At 37.4% G+C, this 16,354-nt stretch overlaps 1 protein-coding gene across 2 annotated transcripts in view; it reads right to left on the bottom strand.

The window, feature by feature from the left end:
* The window catches only part of LOC126177004 (protein O-GlcNAcase), a 173,178-nt gene that overhangs the window by 6,363 nt on the left and 150,461 nt on the right, over positions 1 to 16,354 (bottom strand). The gene's annotated exons all lie outside the window — the stretch shown is intronic.

Raw genomic sequence — 16,354 nt, 5'->3', positions numbered from 1 at the left:
TATTTCACCAAATGTTACTGAAACATCAGTAGTCAGAAATACTATCTGTGAAAGGCAGCTATTTAAAATAACACATAATTCTTGAATTCACAAGATGACAATATATCACAGATGTTATTAAATTCATATGGCAACAAACTAAGTTCCAGGGGGCATATAATAATAATAATAATAATAATAATAATAATAATAATAATAATAAAAATTGGACATCTTCTGAATGGATATTGAGATTTTACCCCTTGAATGAGAACACTCTGTAGCTACTGTATTTCTACTTTACATTCCAGGGACACGAATGAAGTATTTAAAACCATAAACACCGTTCTAGAAGTCCACACCGTTTAGTCAACTAGGTATGAAAATTAATTTACACCTGGAGTGACTCTCTTTCAACCACAAAACATACACATTCCACATCTAGAAATTTACGCCACCTGCTTTGAGTATATCCCTTAATTAAAGATAAGTAAAAGGGTCCAACTGAAGCTCTCCTGATGGTGGTCATAATGATGATGATGATGATGATGATGATGATGATGATGATGATGGTGATGATGGATGATGATGATGACAATAATGATTTATACCTGTATGTCCACTGTAGGCTCTTTCCTTATTTCTAACTGATTAGCCATTATTAAGATGATAATATCTTTAATGACTTGCCTGTCCATCACAAAATCTGAACTATACTAATATATATCCTCTTTCCTTAGGTCTAAGGAAGCTGCCACCTTTCTCTGTCTCATAAAAATAGTAGCATTTCATTATTTTATAGCCAGATTTTACACAATTGCCAAACGCAAAACATTAAGTAACACATTAAAAAATTATGGAATAAGCAAATGGCCATAATTTGCCGATTAGTTAAGGCATTAGATGGACAAAAGACACATTAGCAAGATAAACTGTTGCTGAGCTTCCATACAATGTCCTCCTTCAGAAATAACTTATGCACTTTGCTGCTTGTATGTTTGTTTTTGTTATTTGGCTCTGAAGAAAGACACTGCCTGAAAGCTTAACAATGATTCACATTCTTTAGGACTGAAGGAGACCACTCACTGAAAAACAGGGGTGTGGAGTTGTCGATAGGCACACACAAAAGGAAGAGAACTTGCTTGTTTTCGGATTTTAGTCTTTGATGACCTACAGTAAAACAAAACACACACGCGCACAGATGTACGAGCATGTGAGCAGACATACCGTATTTACTCGAATCTAAGCCGCACTTTTTTTCCGCTTTTTGTAATCCAAAAAACCGCCTGCGGCATTGAATCGAGTGCAAAGTAAACGAAAGTTCTGAAAAATGTTGGTAGGTGCCGCCACAACTAACTTCTGCCGTCGAATATATGTAGTTCTACCGTCGAATATATGTACCTCTACACAAAAAAAAAATAAAGAAAGAAAGGTGTAAGACAAGCTTTTCTCTCTGCCCCGAGTTTCCGTATTGTTCATCTTCGAATGTAGCAGCATTTCAATGTACTACGAAAATCCGACTGGCAAGACTGTTGGGATGTTGTCAATATTGCCAACTATACGTTCTGAATTTTTTCCTACCTGTGAGAAGAGATGGTTGCTAATAGAAACTTTTATGAATTGTGAATCACATGCAGTTTTCACTTCACCATAAGTATAATATGAATATAAACATTTTGCCATGTATTCTTTCGTGTTTGCTGCTATCTCATTTAAATCCCGTCTGCCTAATAAATTACGAAACTAGAGTGAGACAACAGCAAACGCGGAAGAATATACATATCATGTCATGTTTATATTCGTATTATTCTTACGCCTAATAGTGATAGTCAGAAATGAAGCACGGCAATTGACTAGATTTTTAAATCTAAGATTACTCTAATTTCTGTGCAGAATGTAATGTAGTGAAGAGGTGTCTGCAAAGATTTTCAAACGGAGAAAAATTTTCGCTACGCTCTCGTTCAGAACAGCTATCATATGCAGTCTATTATTTGGTTCTTCTTGATCATTATCAAAGAAAGCAACAGTGTAATTAACAACAAATAACATTCTCTTGCCATTGTTTCGCTAATGAGACGATTCCTCTCTCTTTTTTAAAATTGTAAGCGGCGGTAGCGCGCACAAAAGCAAGCCATGCCGCGAGCGCCGTCAGGTCGTAAACACTCATGATCAGAATGCAACAAACAATGCACGACATAGTACAGTAATGCATTTTCAACGAAGAGTGACGTTAACACCTGTAACAAAGAGAACGGCACCTATCAGATAAAAAAAAATAAGCAATCAATTCAAACCACACGAAGCACATGAAAAAGGAAGGGTACCCGTATAAATACGGATGGAGCGCCTGATGCATAGCAATGGCTACCTGGTAAAGCTTAACTGCTAAGTTTACAACTCGAACCAAACTACTGTAGCTGTATCGTCATTCATTCGACCTAAATTGTGTCTCACATTACAATGGACCAACTTTGTGTCGTTTTGGAGGTGCGGCCTAAAATTTTTCTCTCCCCTTGAATTTCGAGTCTCAAATTTCAAGTGCGGCTTAGATTCGAGAAAATTTTTTTTCCTTGATTTCAAGTCTCATTTTTCAGGGGCGGCTTAGATTCGAGTGCGGCTTAGATTCGAGTAAATACGGTACGCATGTGCCCCTATGAGGTGCCATCTAGACTGACAGTGCCAATACTCTTTTGTGGCAGATGGACTGGTTGTGGTGGGAATGGTATTGGGTGGAGGGAGATGGACAGGGAAGGAGGGGGAGAGAGGGAGGGAGAGGGGGGGGGGGGTGAGAGATGCAAGGAGAGTTACTGAGGGTGGGTAGCTAGTGGCTCAGAGGGAGGTGGCTGGTTTGCTGACTAGAAATAGAGGATGGAGGGGTGGCGGATATATAGGCTGGCATGATTGTAGAGGCTGGTGGAAATCAGCGCACGCCAAAGACAATGTGAGGACATGCACTGGGAGGGGATGACAGGACAGAGGAAGAGGAAATTGTTGGATGGGAGAGTCCAGCGACAGTGGATTCTCTGGGACTGAGGCCATGACGATTACAGGAGTGGAGGATGTAGCTCCCTATAGTAATGTTTTAAATCTTGTTTATGTGCCACTCAGTGCCTCAACTATACTTCAAGTTGTTACCTTTAAACCATTCATAATTTGTAATCTACTCAGGACTTTACAGTATCACATTCATATCTCAGCTGTTATTGAAAGTGATTTATTCTGCAGATTTTTTACACCCACCCCTCCCCCAACTGCACTCAGTAACTTTATACTCTGTTTTAACATTTTAATACAAATTTTGCACACAAAAAGTCATTTAAAAAAAAGAAGCAACAGAGATGAAACAACCAAGCTATCATATCAATTCTGGAAAACTGAAACAGTTAAGAATATAGGAAAAGATTTTATGAATTCACTTTAGTGAACGCAGTGATCAAGAAAACAATGCTTTTCTTTCAATGAAATGGACATTAGCTACAGATAGCTAGTGGACTGTTGCGACATCCTGTTGTAACCCACTAGGACACAAACAGGTCTTCGCACTGCCTGGCGGACAAGTATCATTCTTTTAATATATGTTTAGTCCCATGTATTTTAGCAATACTGCAAGATAAGTTATCTGATGAGTGGTTCTCACTATTTGCCTTCCTAGCTGTACATTCCAATGCCATGTTAACTTATTTCCTTTAGTATACCTCACACTAGCAGGGACTGCTGCCATGTACTACATCAGCACCTCCTAAAAAAAAGAAAGCCTGTGCATGTAGTGAGTGGTGTCACAACATGGCATCGTACGTCAGCAACAGAAGCTTGTAAGCATTTGCACTGCACGCTATTTGTCGTAATTGTGCTCATTCATGAATAATTGATACATGATTGATTTTGTTTACCTTGTGTGCACTAGAATGGACAATTTCTGTGTGTTCAATCAACTTATGATGATCTTTTTACTACCAAAAGCTGTTTCATTGTTCTGTGCCATCTCATAGAAGAAATTATGATGGAGGCCCAAAAATTATTGTATTTAAATTTCTGGAGGATCAAATGAGGATAGCTGCCATTGATTCACAGAAATAACTTTAATCAAGTTCAAGTGTTTTGTTTAAGTTTTTAAAAGAGGTTAATTTTAATAAGTAAAAGTACAGTTTGGCATGGTTCTTTTCTTGGCTTGCGACATCTCCCACCCCCCACCCCCATATTAGCTTGTTTACATTATGTAAATTTGTTATTTGCGCAGGCGCAAGCAGCAGAAATTTGTATAAATCTGACAACTGAATGTTCTGCAGATGCTTCTTCGAGAACATAAGCTTCCTTACGTTCACATGGCACATTTCCTCTTTAGTATTTGCTGCTAACAACACAAATTGGTCTGGCTGTAGTATTCAGTTCTGGTTTATGCTGCAAAAACTTTCAGTAAGCTGCCTGCTGAAAAACGGCAAGAAATTTCATATAGGTCTACCAAGTAAATGAAAACTAAGAGAAGAGTAGCCATCAAATCAGCACATCTCCCATGAATTTGACTGTATGTAGCAACATGATGTTCAAAATTCATGTTAGTAATTCACTGCATAGCACTGAGTGAAAAATGCTTCTGATCTTACGATGCATGAATAAGCTAACTATTTTTCTTTAAGGATATCGACAAAGTTCCCCAAAAGGGAAAAATGCATGAGTAGGTGAATGCAGCAAATGGAAAGACAGGTATGTTTTTTTCTGTTTTCAAGGATTTGTAGTCTGTCAGCAGATATAAACACAAAAAAGTCCTCGAACACATGTGTAAAATGTTATGTGTAACTTATCAGTTCTTTCAACAAATTATCTTAATTTCTGGTTCTGAATTTCAGGTATACAATTTAATTGTTTGAAAATAACTGTGTGCAGATGTTTCTGCTACCACACACCACTTACGTGGCAATGTTTCAGCTTTCTTCACACTCTCACAGATAGTCCATAAAAACACTACCATATAAAATAAGTAGGCCATAGTTAAGGAGAACAAAGAAGTGTTTTTGATACCTACATAAATACACTTCTTGTAGTAATTACATTACTTTCTTTCAAAAGCTTATATGGAACATTTTGTGTCTACTGTCAGGTTTTGTGTGTGCGTGTTTGTGTGTGTGTTTTGTGTGCCTTCCTCATGTTTCACATTTGAGTATACTCATTTTTATTTACAAGTATATCAAACCCACTTTCAGAAGGATGATTGTCCTTGGAAAATACAAATTTGGCATAAAATGACAGAACAATTATTAAATGCCCCTTCTAAAAATGATGTTTGAAGCCAGGTGTAGTTCCATTGCTGTTCCCAGACTGCCCTTCCTGCTTCTCAAAAGAAGAGAATAGATGTGAAGTGACAGACGAGAAAAAACTGAGGTTGAAAAATTAACAGCTAGCAACAGCTTTAGAGCATAATCTATCTACTGAAAAAGACTAAGATGACACTTTTGGCTTCAGTTCTGTAGCAATGAAACATACTCTAATACAAAGTATTTCCTTCCTGTAATTGGTAAAGATTGATAAATAAACCATTAATTCGCAATTTTAATGTTTTCAGAATGAGATTTTCACTCTGCAGCAGAGTGTGCACTGATATGCAACTTCCTGGCAGATTAAAACTGTATGCTGGACTGAGGCTCAAACTCGGGACCTTTGCCTTTCACAGGCAAGGTAGCGGACGAGGTACTGGCAGAATTGAAGCTGTGAGGACAGGTTGTGAGACATGCTTGGGTTGCTCAGATGGTACAGCACTTGCCTGCGAAATGCAAAAGGTCCTGAGTTTGAGTCTCGGTCCAGCACATAGTTTTCATCTGCCAGGAAGTTTCAATTTTAATGTTTCCTGTCTGCATACCTTTCAACATGCAGATGCATAAAATATTTACACCTGATGCTTTATCTTCAGACTCATTTTAATGGTCTCTTACACACTTTGTGTCACAGTGCTTAACAGCTTTAAATGATACTTTTAAGTAAATAAATTAACACTATATCTTTTACTGTACCTTCCAGCCTTAAACAGCTTTGTATAAATGGCTATGACATAATTTATATCTTATGGTTATGTAAGTACCAGTATGGCTTGTCCCTTACATTTCATTTCATTATTTGCACTTTTATTTTGATTCCATGTTCAACAATAGAGGCACCTATGTAAAAGGTTTGTTAGACAGATCTCTAAAAGCAGCTTTATAACGTCCCTAGCAGGATATAGGAGTCTCCAATGTTGTTTATGAAGTTTCTTGAAATTAATACAATTTTTCCACATGCTGCATTGTTACTTTTATGGTCCATTTGCCCCAACAAATCTGCGGCAAAAATTTAATGCCTGTGTGCCTAGTCATTTCCAAGAAAAACACCATCAGTTTGCCCAGTGTCATATTTAGACAGTGACTCAACTCTATTAGGAATTAAATGTGACTACCTAAAAAAAGAAAACAATTTTCGTTTGATTTTTTTAAAAGCAATGCATTTCAAGTTATGTACGCTTCTCCACAGGTGTTGCTCATGTTTACGTGTAAGTTGGATTTTTGATCAATGTAGTTCAAATTTGATGCCAAATATATACCCAGGCTGTTGAAACTTTCCACTTGACATATGCATTTCAAATTGGCGGTGTACCACATTAACATATGAAAAACAAGAAGCGCTAGGTAAGAGCTAGGCAAGGTGCGTGAACCAATATCAGCACAGTAATTGCTGCCTAAACAACATACACTCTGTGTCGTTTCTACCATGCGCTTGTGTTGAACTGTGATTTGTTTCACTGTGGCTTACCAAATTCTGATACTCAAAACAAATTCACTTCCTAGTGACAATCCTTCATGTCAAAGCATGCCACTGGACAGCACTGCAGTGAAGTTACTACAGACAGCCCATGAGTTTTATGAGCAGGAGAAAGAATACACATGTAATCATGGACAGCCATCAATTCCTGCCAATAAAGCTGTGGAATGAACATCAAAAGCTCTTGGAATTAGTGCAAGAACAGTAGTAAGCAAGGCAATGTTATTGCAAAAGCTGAAAGATGTAGACATGAGCCGTAAAGATTCCAAGCTGTCTAGATCAGATAATATATTTTTGGCAACACCTGGAAAGAAGAAAAAGCTGCCTCGCCCTGTCACTGAGTTAGAGTCTTTCAAGACTGGTGCAATTTGCAGGTATATTTATGCTTACTACAGCAGGAAAGAGTATCCTACGGTAGCAAAGTTACTAGTGTCATTAAAAGAAAGTGACCTTTTTAGGTGCGGAAACATCACTAAAAATTGTGCTGAAAAGTACTAACTTATGTTACAAAGCACTAGACAAACACAAAGTTCTGTTGGAAAAGGAGCATATTGTTACGGCTCAAAGTATATTCTTGTACAGACTTGTGGGTAAAGAGAATTCATTCGAATTTGTTTTTGAGACGACCATGTAGATGGTTTCGGCACAGATTCCAACTGCAGTGACGAAGGGGAGCTGGATGGAATTGTGGCATTGTTGCCGTAAAATGGTGAGTGAATATGGGTTGGATTATCGGTTATTTATTGCATCATTGTCATTATAAGACATGGAGCAGGAAGTTACAACCTCGATTATTACTATTTTAGAAACTATGTGCCGTACTGTTTTCAAGATGTCAGTCCTCATCAAATGCTAACTTTCTGTATTTGTTTGCTCCGTTATCAAAAGTGTGTGCTTCACGATGATTATTCACACATTATTAGGCAGTTGTTTATTTGCTGTCATGCTGGTAGCAAGTCAAAAACGATTTCTTATATATACTGTTGTTGCTCAATAACTTACATTTACGAGATGGAACAGAAAACAGTATCGTCTGCTAAGATAGATGTGTTATTCCTCTGTTCGTTATCTAATAGACATTTTCTGAATTTATCTAGCAGTTTCACTTCTTATGGTGTAAAGTGTGTTCAAAAAAGGTCCGAACATGAATATTAGAGTACACTATAATTCAATCTCTGACCACAACCTTATAATCATCTTTCAATCTAACATAGGCCTCGGGCTATCCTACAAAACCAAGATTTATGGAGGGCGGGCGGGGTCCAGTATTACACTTCACACTATAACCAAAAATATCAGTGCTCGTGCCAGATGAAACAGCACATGTGAAACTTTTATCAGAATAAACTATCTTCTTGGCTCATTTCTTTGCCCATAAGTGGATTATATGTTCAGAGCGTGAGACACAAAGTTCTTAGAATGAAGTATGAACATTGGTCATCGGATGACACATGGAACTGAATATTATAATGCTTAAAGGCTTGTTTTAGTTGCTGCTTATGACCTAATTGTAGCTGAAATTACAGCCAGATGCTGTAAAGATTATTGTGAAAACTGCAACTTCTCAATCTCTGTGATTTGAACCAAATATGTGATTTACTGCTGGCCTTTAGTGTGGAAGGTGTTTCAGTAATGAAGAAGACAAATGCTCAAAATGTTACGTGCAAGCAAACTATATATTATGACTAAAATCAGGACAATAGCCTACTTATTATTTCCCTCATTATTTGTAAGCTGAGCATTATGAAAAAACACTCAGTCTTCCTACATATTCCAACCACAGCAGTAAAATTTTTATTGGCACCCATAATTAGATGCATTATAACATTTAAAAACTGACTGAAATACAGTTAGCTTACAGATAAAAACAATTTGCAAAAATTTACAAAGTAGGCCTGTCATAACTTTCTGGTAACATTGAACATACTCATCTCGAACAAGTGGGACATTTGAATGGTAAGGCTATACAAACTGTGATGGGCGATCACTTTGTCATTTGCAGTTGTTATTGGGGAAACAAGAGGAAGAGACACCAATGACCACAGAAGATGCTTTACATGTAAGTATAAAACACTTCTATGAAACAATTCCTTTAAATTGCAGTAAAGAAAGAGCAGAGAAAGATCCTTGGCATCTCTCTGAAAGACAGAATATCGAACACCTCAATACACAAGATGTCAGCAACAATAGACATAGCACAACAGGCTATGAAGACCAAATGGAAACGGGGCGGCCACATGGAGAGGCTGCAAGATGACACCTACATCGGCAACAGACTCCCAGGAAGACCAAGAAGCAAATAGTCGGTCTTATTCAGAAAACAAGCAGGAACACAGTGGACCAGCATAGCCAGAAACAGGAGTGGAAAAAACTAGTATTACAACTAAGTGATCAAGTGTAATTCAATGTGTAGTGTGCATTAAGTGTGGTACCCTCTTATGCGGACTAGCTCACCGAGTGAATCTTTAAAAGCGGCTACCCCTACTTGTAGGAGGCCTTTGCCCTCAATGGGACAACACAGGCTATTTTCATTCATTCAAACTTAAGACAGGAAAAAACAACAAATGTAAATTTGTAAATAAAAGCAAAACATGTCTGGTGAAAATATTCTCTTAAACTGCAGCAAGCATAAGACAGCAAAAAACAATAACAATTGATACATAATATCTTCCACGGAATACGGCCACGCAATTAAACATACTACATTATTTCATTTCAAAACCACTCAAACATAATCAGCAATAAGTTACAAATGCAACAATTATGTCATTTCAAAGAGAAAACACCATTCCACAAAGCATCAGATAGTTCAAATCAATTTCTTCACAAACTTTTGACTTCTGGGGCCTGTTACCAAAGAGACTACACAGAGGCTGCAGTGATGTCACAGGCTTCCTTTTTCAGCAGATGCTGATTGTATGGATATCTCCTTTTATCTCATTTTACTTGGTGCCATGGCTTACTTTTTGTTTCTTATTCATGTAATATTCCTTATATAATGATCAACAGATGACATCATTTGTCATACAGCATTCTCTTGTATGTAGATACGTTAGATTAGATTAGATTAGATTAATACAAGTTCCATGGATCAAGAATACGATATTTCGTAATGATGTGGAACGTGTCAAATTTTCCAATACATGACATAATTAAATTAATTTAACAACATACTTAAGTTAATATAACAACTTTTTCATTTTTTGTGTTTTTTTATTTTTTTTATTTTTTGATTATTTTTTTTGTTTTTTTTTTTTTTTTAATTTATATCTAAAAATTCCTCTATGGAGTAGAAGGAGTTGTCATTCAGAAATTCTTTTAATTTCTTCTTAAATACTTGTTGGTTATCTGTCAGACTTTTGATACTATTTGGTAAGTGACCAAAGACTTTAGTGCCAGTATAATTCACCCCTTTCTGTGCCAAAGTTAGATTTAATCTTGAATAGTGAAGATCATCCTTTCTCCTAGTATTGTAGTTATGCACACTGCTATTACTTTTGAATTGGGTTTGGTTGTTAATAACAAATTTCATAAGAGAGTATATATACTGAGAAGCTACTGTGAATATCCCTAGATCCTTAAATAAATGTCTGCAGGATGATCTTGGGTGGACTCCAGCTATTATTCTGATTACACGCTTTTGTGCAATAAATACTTTATTCCTCAATGATGAATTACCCCAAAATATGATGCCATATGAAAGCAACGAGTGAAAACAGGCATAGTAAGCTAATTTACTAAGATGTTTATCACCAAAATTTGCAATGACCCTTATTGCATAAGTAGCTGAACTCAAACGTTTCAGCAGATCATCAAAGTGTTTCTTCCAATTTAATCTCTCATCAATGGCCACACCTAAAAATTTGGAATATTCAACCTTAGCTATATGCTTCTGATTAAGGTCTATATTTATTAATGGCATCATACCATTCACTGTACGGAACTGTATATACTGTGTCTTATCAAAATTCAGTGAGAGTCCGTTTACAAGGAACCACTTAGTAATTTTCTGAAAGACGGTATTGACAATTTCCTCAGTTAATTCTTGTTTGTCAGGTGTGATTACTATACTTGTATCATCAGCAAAGAGAACTAACTTTGCCTCTTCATGAATATAGAATGGCAAGTCATTAATATATATTAAGAACAACAAAGGACCCAAGACTGACCCTTGTGGAACCCCATTCTTGATAGTTCCCCATTTTGAGGAATGTGCTGATCTTTGCATTTTATGAGAACTACTTATTTCAACTTTCTGCACTCTTCCAGTTAGGTACGAATTAAACCATTTCTGCACTGTCCCACTCATGCCACAATACTTGAGCTTGTCTAGCAGAATTTCATGATTTACACAATCAAAAGCCTTTGAGAGATCACAAAAAATCCCAATGGGTGGTGTTCGGTTATTCAGATCATTCAAAATTTGATTGGTGAAAGCATATATGGCATTTTCTGTTGAAAAACCTTTCTGGAAACCAAACTGACATTTTGTTAGTACTTCATTGTTACAGATATGTGAAGCTACTCTTGAATACATTACTTTCTCAAAAATTTTGGATAAAGCTGTTAGAAGGGAGATTGGACGGTAATTGTTGACATCCGATCTATCCCCCTTTTTATGCAAAGGTATAACAATAGCATGTAATTTCTTTACATTAAACACCTTTGTGTTTTGAGACTTCTTATGTCATTACATTGGTACGATACTTTTAACCTTTTCTTTCTGTAATGTTACTACACGTTTTTAGGTTTGCTGTTTTATTTATTTATTTACAGGTCTGAACACTGCTGCAGATCATAACCGAAACCAAGAATTGAAAATGTGAAGCTAGAGGTTGTCATCCAGTTGTGTACAAGAGGATTGTCATCCAGTTGTATAACAAAAGAAAAAAGTAATAGAAACATGTAGTGAAAGGTCTACTCAAGTCAAAACCATGAGAAAAGAAAGAGAGATTTAATGCTCATCCTGTAAGTCAATTATGGAATAAGACTACAAACTGTGTTCTTTAGGGAGATCATTCTGACAAACAAAAGATTAACAAAACATTACACACCCCTAAAATGTTTTATAGCATCAATTGCTGTTACAAACATAGTGCAACATTACAATTACACGACACCATTGTTGGAACACATACAGAAGGACAAATATTCCTCCACAGGATAACAGTCTGTTAATTATAAACTCAACCTGCCAATAATTAAATGGGTACAATGCACAACATTAATAAAGGCATTTGAAAATTTCAGCTATTTATAGCATGAGGCATTAAATTTTCAAGCTGCTGTCCTACTTCCAATGATCCTTCCCTCTATTTCTCACTCCACACTTGTATTGGCCAATAAACAATTCATGGGCATTTACCACACCACTGAGAAAGTGACACTCAGAAACGTCACCACCTTCTTCACCTTCTTATTCTCTGACCTTCCTTCTATTGGTAGTCTGCCAACTGCTCAGTAAACACTTATTTTCTATTTAGTATACTATTTCTCTCGCATAGCTTTCACTGAGGAAGCCTGCAGCTTCAACACTTAATTCACTGCTCTCAAGGTTATTTCCTGACCTTCTCACTAAATATATTTTTCAAGAAATTTCAAAATTTTACTCTGTGATTGCATTCTTCTGTAATTTTTAATCTCTCATATTTTGCACAGTATACTGAGCAGCATGAAAAACGCAACACCCAATAAATGATGTGTAATAACTGTATAATTATCTTCAATCAAACTAAGCATTTCAAGCAATGTTTCGAGACAGGGTATGTTATTGATGCTGCTTAGGGAGCAAACAATGAAGTGTTGATTATTTACTGCACTAGCCTCAATTGTTGTTTCCCATGCAATCTGGAAAACTAGTCACTGAATGTCAGTGAATAAGGTTTCCTCACTCTTGTAGCGCTTATTGTTGTACCCTGAACTATTCCCCTTTCAATCTCAGGTGTGCATAGGACCTTTCTGTGATTGCCATTATCAGATTTCTGGAGTAGACAGGCCGCTAAGCAGTGAACAAGCTGCTAAAGCTGTTGCTTTAGTGGAAAATGGCCACAGCATGCATTACATTGCAGAAGTATTGAGGACTACACCTTCCAGGATTTTCAGAACCGTAGGATGAAGCAGACAAAAAGGAATACAAACGTCTAAAAAAAAGGCATCGACAGGCAGTGCAAAATGGATAAGCAGGGATGGCTACAGGACAAATGTAAGGATGTAGAGGCATATATCACTACGGGTAAGATAGATACTGCCTACAGCGAAATTAAAGAGACCTTTGGAGAAAAGAGAACCACTTGTATGAATATCAAGAGCTCAGATGGAAACCCAGTTCTAAGCAAAGAAGGGAAAGCAGAAAGGTGGAAGGAGTATATAGAGGTTCTATACAAGGGTGATGTGCTTGAGGGCAATACTGTGGAAATGGAAGAGAATGTAGATGAAGATGAAATGGGAGATACGATACTGCGTGAAGAGTTTGACAGAGCACTGAAAGACCTAAGTCGAAACAAGGCCCCAGGAGTAGACAACATTCCATCAGAACTACTGACAGCCTTGTGAGAGCCAGCCCTGACAAAACTCTACCATCTGGTGAGCAAGATGTATGAGACAGGCGAAATAACCTGAGACTTCAAGAAGAATATAATAATTCCAATCCCGAAGAAAGCAGGTGTTGACAGATGTGAAAATTACTGAACTATCAGTTTAATAAGTCACGGCTGCAAAATACTAACACGAATTCTTTACAGACGAATGGAAAAACTGGTAGAAACCAACCTCGGAGATGATCAGTTTGGATTCTGTAGAAATGTTGGAACACTTGTGGCAATACTGACCTTACGACTTATCTTAGAAGATAGATTAAGGAAAGGCAAACCTATGTTTCTAGCATTTGTAGACTTAGAGAAAGCTTTTGACAATGTTGACTGGAATACTCTCTTTCAAATTCTGAAGGTGGCAGGAGTAAAATACAGGGAGCGAAAGGCTGTTTACAATTTGTACAGAAACCAGATGGCAATTAAGAGAGTCGAGAGGGCATGAAAGGGAAGCAGTGGTCGGGAAGGGAGTGAGACAGGTTTGTAGCCTATCCCCGATGTTATTCAATCTGTATATTGAGCAAGCAGTAAAGGAAACAAAAGAAAAATTCGGAGTAGGAATTAAAATCCATGGAGAAGAAATAAAAACTTTGAAGTTCACCGATGACACTGTAATTCTGTCAGAGACAACAAAGGATCTGGAAGAGCAGTTGAATGGAATGGACAGTGTCTAGAAAGGAGGATATAAGATGAACATCAACAAAAGCAAAACGAGGATAATGGAAAGTAGTTAACTTGGGTGATGCTGAGGGAATTAGATTAGGAAATGAGACACTTAAAGTAGTAAAGGAGTTTTGCTATTTGGGGAGCTAAATAACTAATGATGGTCGAAATAGAATATAAAATGTAGACTGGCAATGGGAAGGAAAGCGTTTGTGAAGAAGAGAAATTTGTTAACATCCAGTATTGATTTAAGTGTTAGGAAGTCGTTTCTGAAAGTACTTGTACGGAGTGTAGCCATGTATGGAAGTGAAACATGGATGATAAATAGTTTGGACAAGAAGAGAATTGAAGCTTTCGAAATGTGGTGATACAGAAGAATGCTGAAGATCAGATGGGTAGATCACATAACTAATGAGGAGGTGTTGAATAGGATTGGGGAGAAGAGAAGTTTGTGGCACAACTTGACTAGAAGAAGGGATCGGTTGGTAGGACATGTTTTGAGGCATCAAGGGATCACCAATTTAGTATTGGAGGGCAGTGTGGAGGTTAAAAATTGTAGAGGGAGACCAAGAGATCAATACACTAAGCAGATTCAGAAGGATGTAGGTTGCAGTTATTACTGGGAGATTAAGAAGTCTGCACAGGATAGAGTAGCATGGAGTGCTGCATCAAACCAGTCTCTGGACTGAAGACCACAACAACAACAACAACAACAACAAAAACAAAAAACTGGAGGCTTTGCAAGGAGACCTCAGAAATAGACCCAAGAAGAGCAGCATTGGAGAGAGATGACTGCTTCTTACAACTTTAAGTTCCTCACCGCACTGCTATTGAAGCACGAAATCAACTCCACCAGTTTCAAGGGGTCAATGTTGGTAGAGAACCGTTCAATGAAGACTGAAAGAAGCCAATCTTCAGTTCAGAATACCTTCTACAGGTCTAGAACCCACCAGAGAGCACTGCACAGCTCGACTACAGTTCCCAAGAGAACATCTCGGCTGGACAGTACAACAATGGAATCAAGTGTTATTCACTGATGAGTAGCAGTCTAGCCTCCAATCACTGTGAAGAACATATAAGGTTTAAGTATTGAAGGTCTGTTTATATTAGTACCAGTTAAGGGGGGTAGGACGTTTAAAAAAAAAAAAAAAAAAAAAAGATTTTTCAAAAAAATGCTTACTTTGTAATGCACATCTTCCTGAATAATTTGACGTATAAAACATATATATTTGAGGAGTTATAAGGTATGTAATTTGGTCTTAAGTGTACGAAGGTGCAGTGCCATGCCCCTCTGCACAGCATTCTTCTGTCATACCTAAGTGTATTTCGCTCTGTAGAATTCGAATGTAATATTTGTGCCAAAGATAGTCATACGTGAAACAAAGGACTATCGATATCAATACTTTCTCTGCTGCTATCGACATGCATAATTTTGATCACTGGTTTTGTTTGTTCTATGTTTTGAAAGGCGTGCAGTGTGGTGCTGTGATCTTCGACACAATTTTCATTTTGCTGTGTTGTTTTCTGTTCGTTTGTGGCATATTATTACACAGGATGCCTAGAATTCGTTGCTTCAACCGTAAACAACGTCACCATGGCAACAGATACACAGTAAAGGGTGTTACAACAGATGTTACACCAGTGGCTCAAGACTGCAACCTCTCAGAGCCAGTAAACAATGCTTCTAGAAGGAAACTTGTTTTTGGTACTAATGAAAATGGAGGCTGTGAATCTGAAGGTTCATGTAATATTATAGTTGATGTTAACATACTGTCACAATTAATATTGGACAATGTTATGTGCAAGCATTGCTTTGGTGTTCCGTGTGTTTCTTTGGTGGAAGATAAGAGTGCCAGGAAAGGCCTTGCTACAAACTTATCTGTGATGTGCAGCAAATGCAATGTTGATGCATTTTGCACGACATCTAAAATCGCAAACAAAGGTTATGATGTGAATTTGAGGGTAGCATATGGCATGTGCTGTACTGGTAGGGGACAGAAGGCAGCAAGAACACTTTGTGCAGTGATGAATCTTCCTCCTCCTCCAGCAAAGTTTGAGAGGAATTATGGCTTACTGATTGAGGTTGTAAAAGAAGTTGCAGAATCTTCAATGAAAAGTGCTGCAGAAGAATCTATTGTCGAAAATGATGGTGACAGGGACATAGTGGCTGCTTTTGATGGTACCTGGCAAAAAAGAGGGCACACTTCATTGAATGGTGTTTTAACAGAAACACCTGTTGACACTGGTATGGTACTAAATGTTGAAGTGCTGAGTAAATTTCGTCACAGTTGTGTGAAAGGGATTGCAGTTCATGTATGTAATATGAACTATAAAGGCTCAAG

Source organism: Schistocerca cancellata, chromosome 3, assembly GCF_023864275.1.
Source record: "Schistocerca cancellata isolate TAMUIC-IGC-003103 chromosome 3, iqSchCanc2.1, whole genome shotgun sequence".
NCBI classification, from domain to species: Eukaryota; Metazoa; Arthropoda; class Insecta; order Orthoptera; family Acrididae; genus Schistocerca; species Schistocerca cancellata.
Note: the sequence above shows the minus strand (reverse complement) of the source record. Positions and strands in the feature narration are given on the sequence as shown.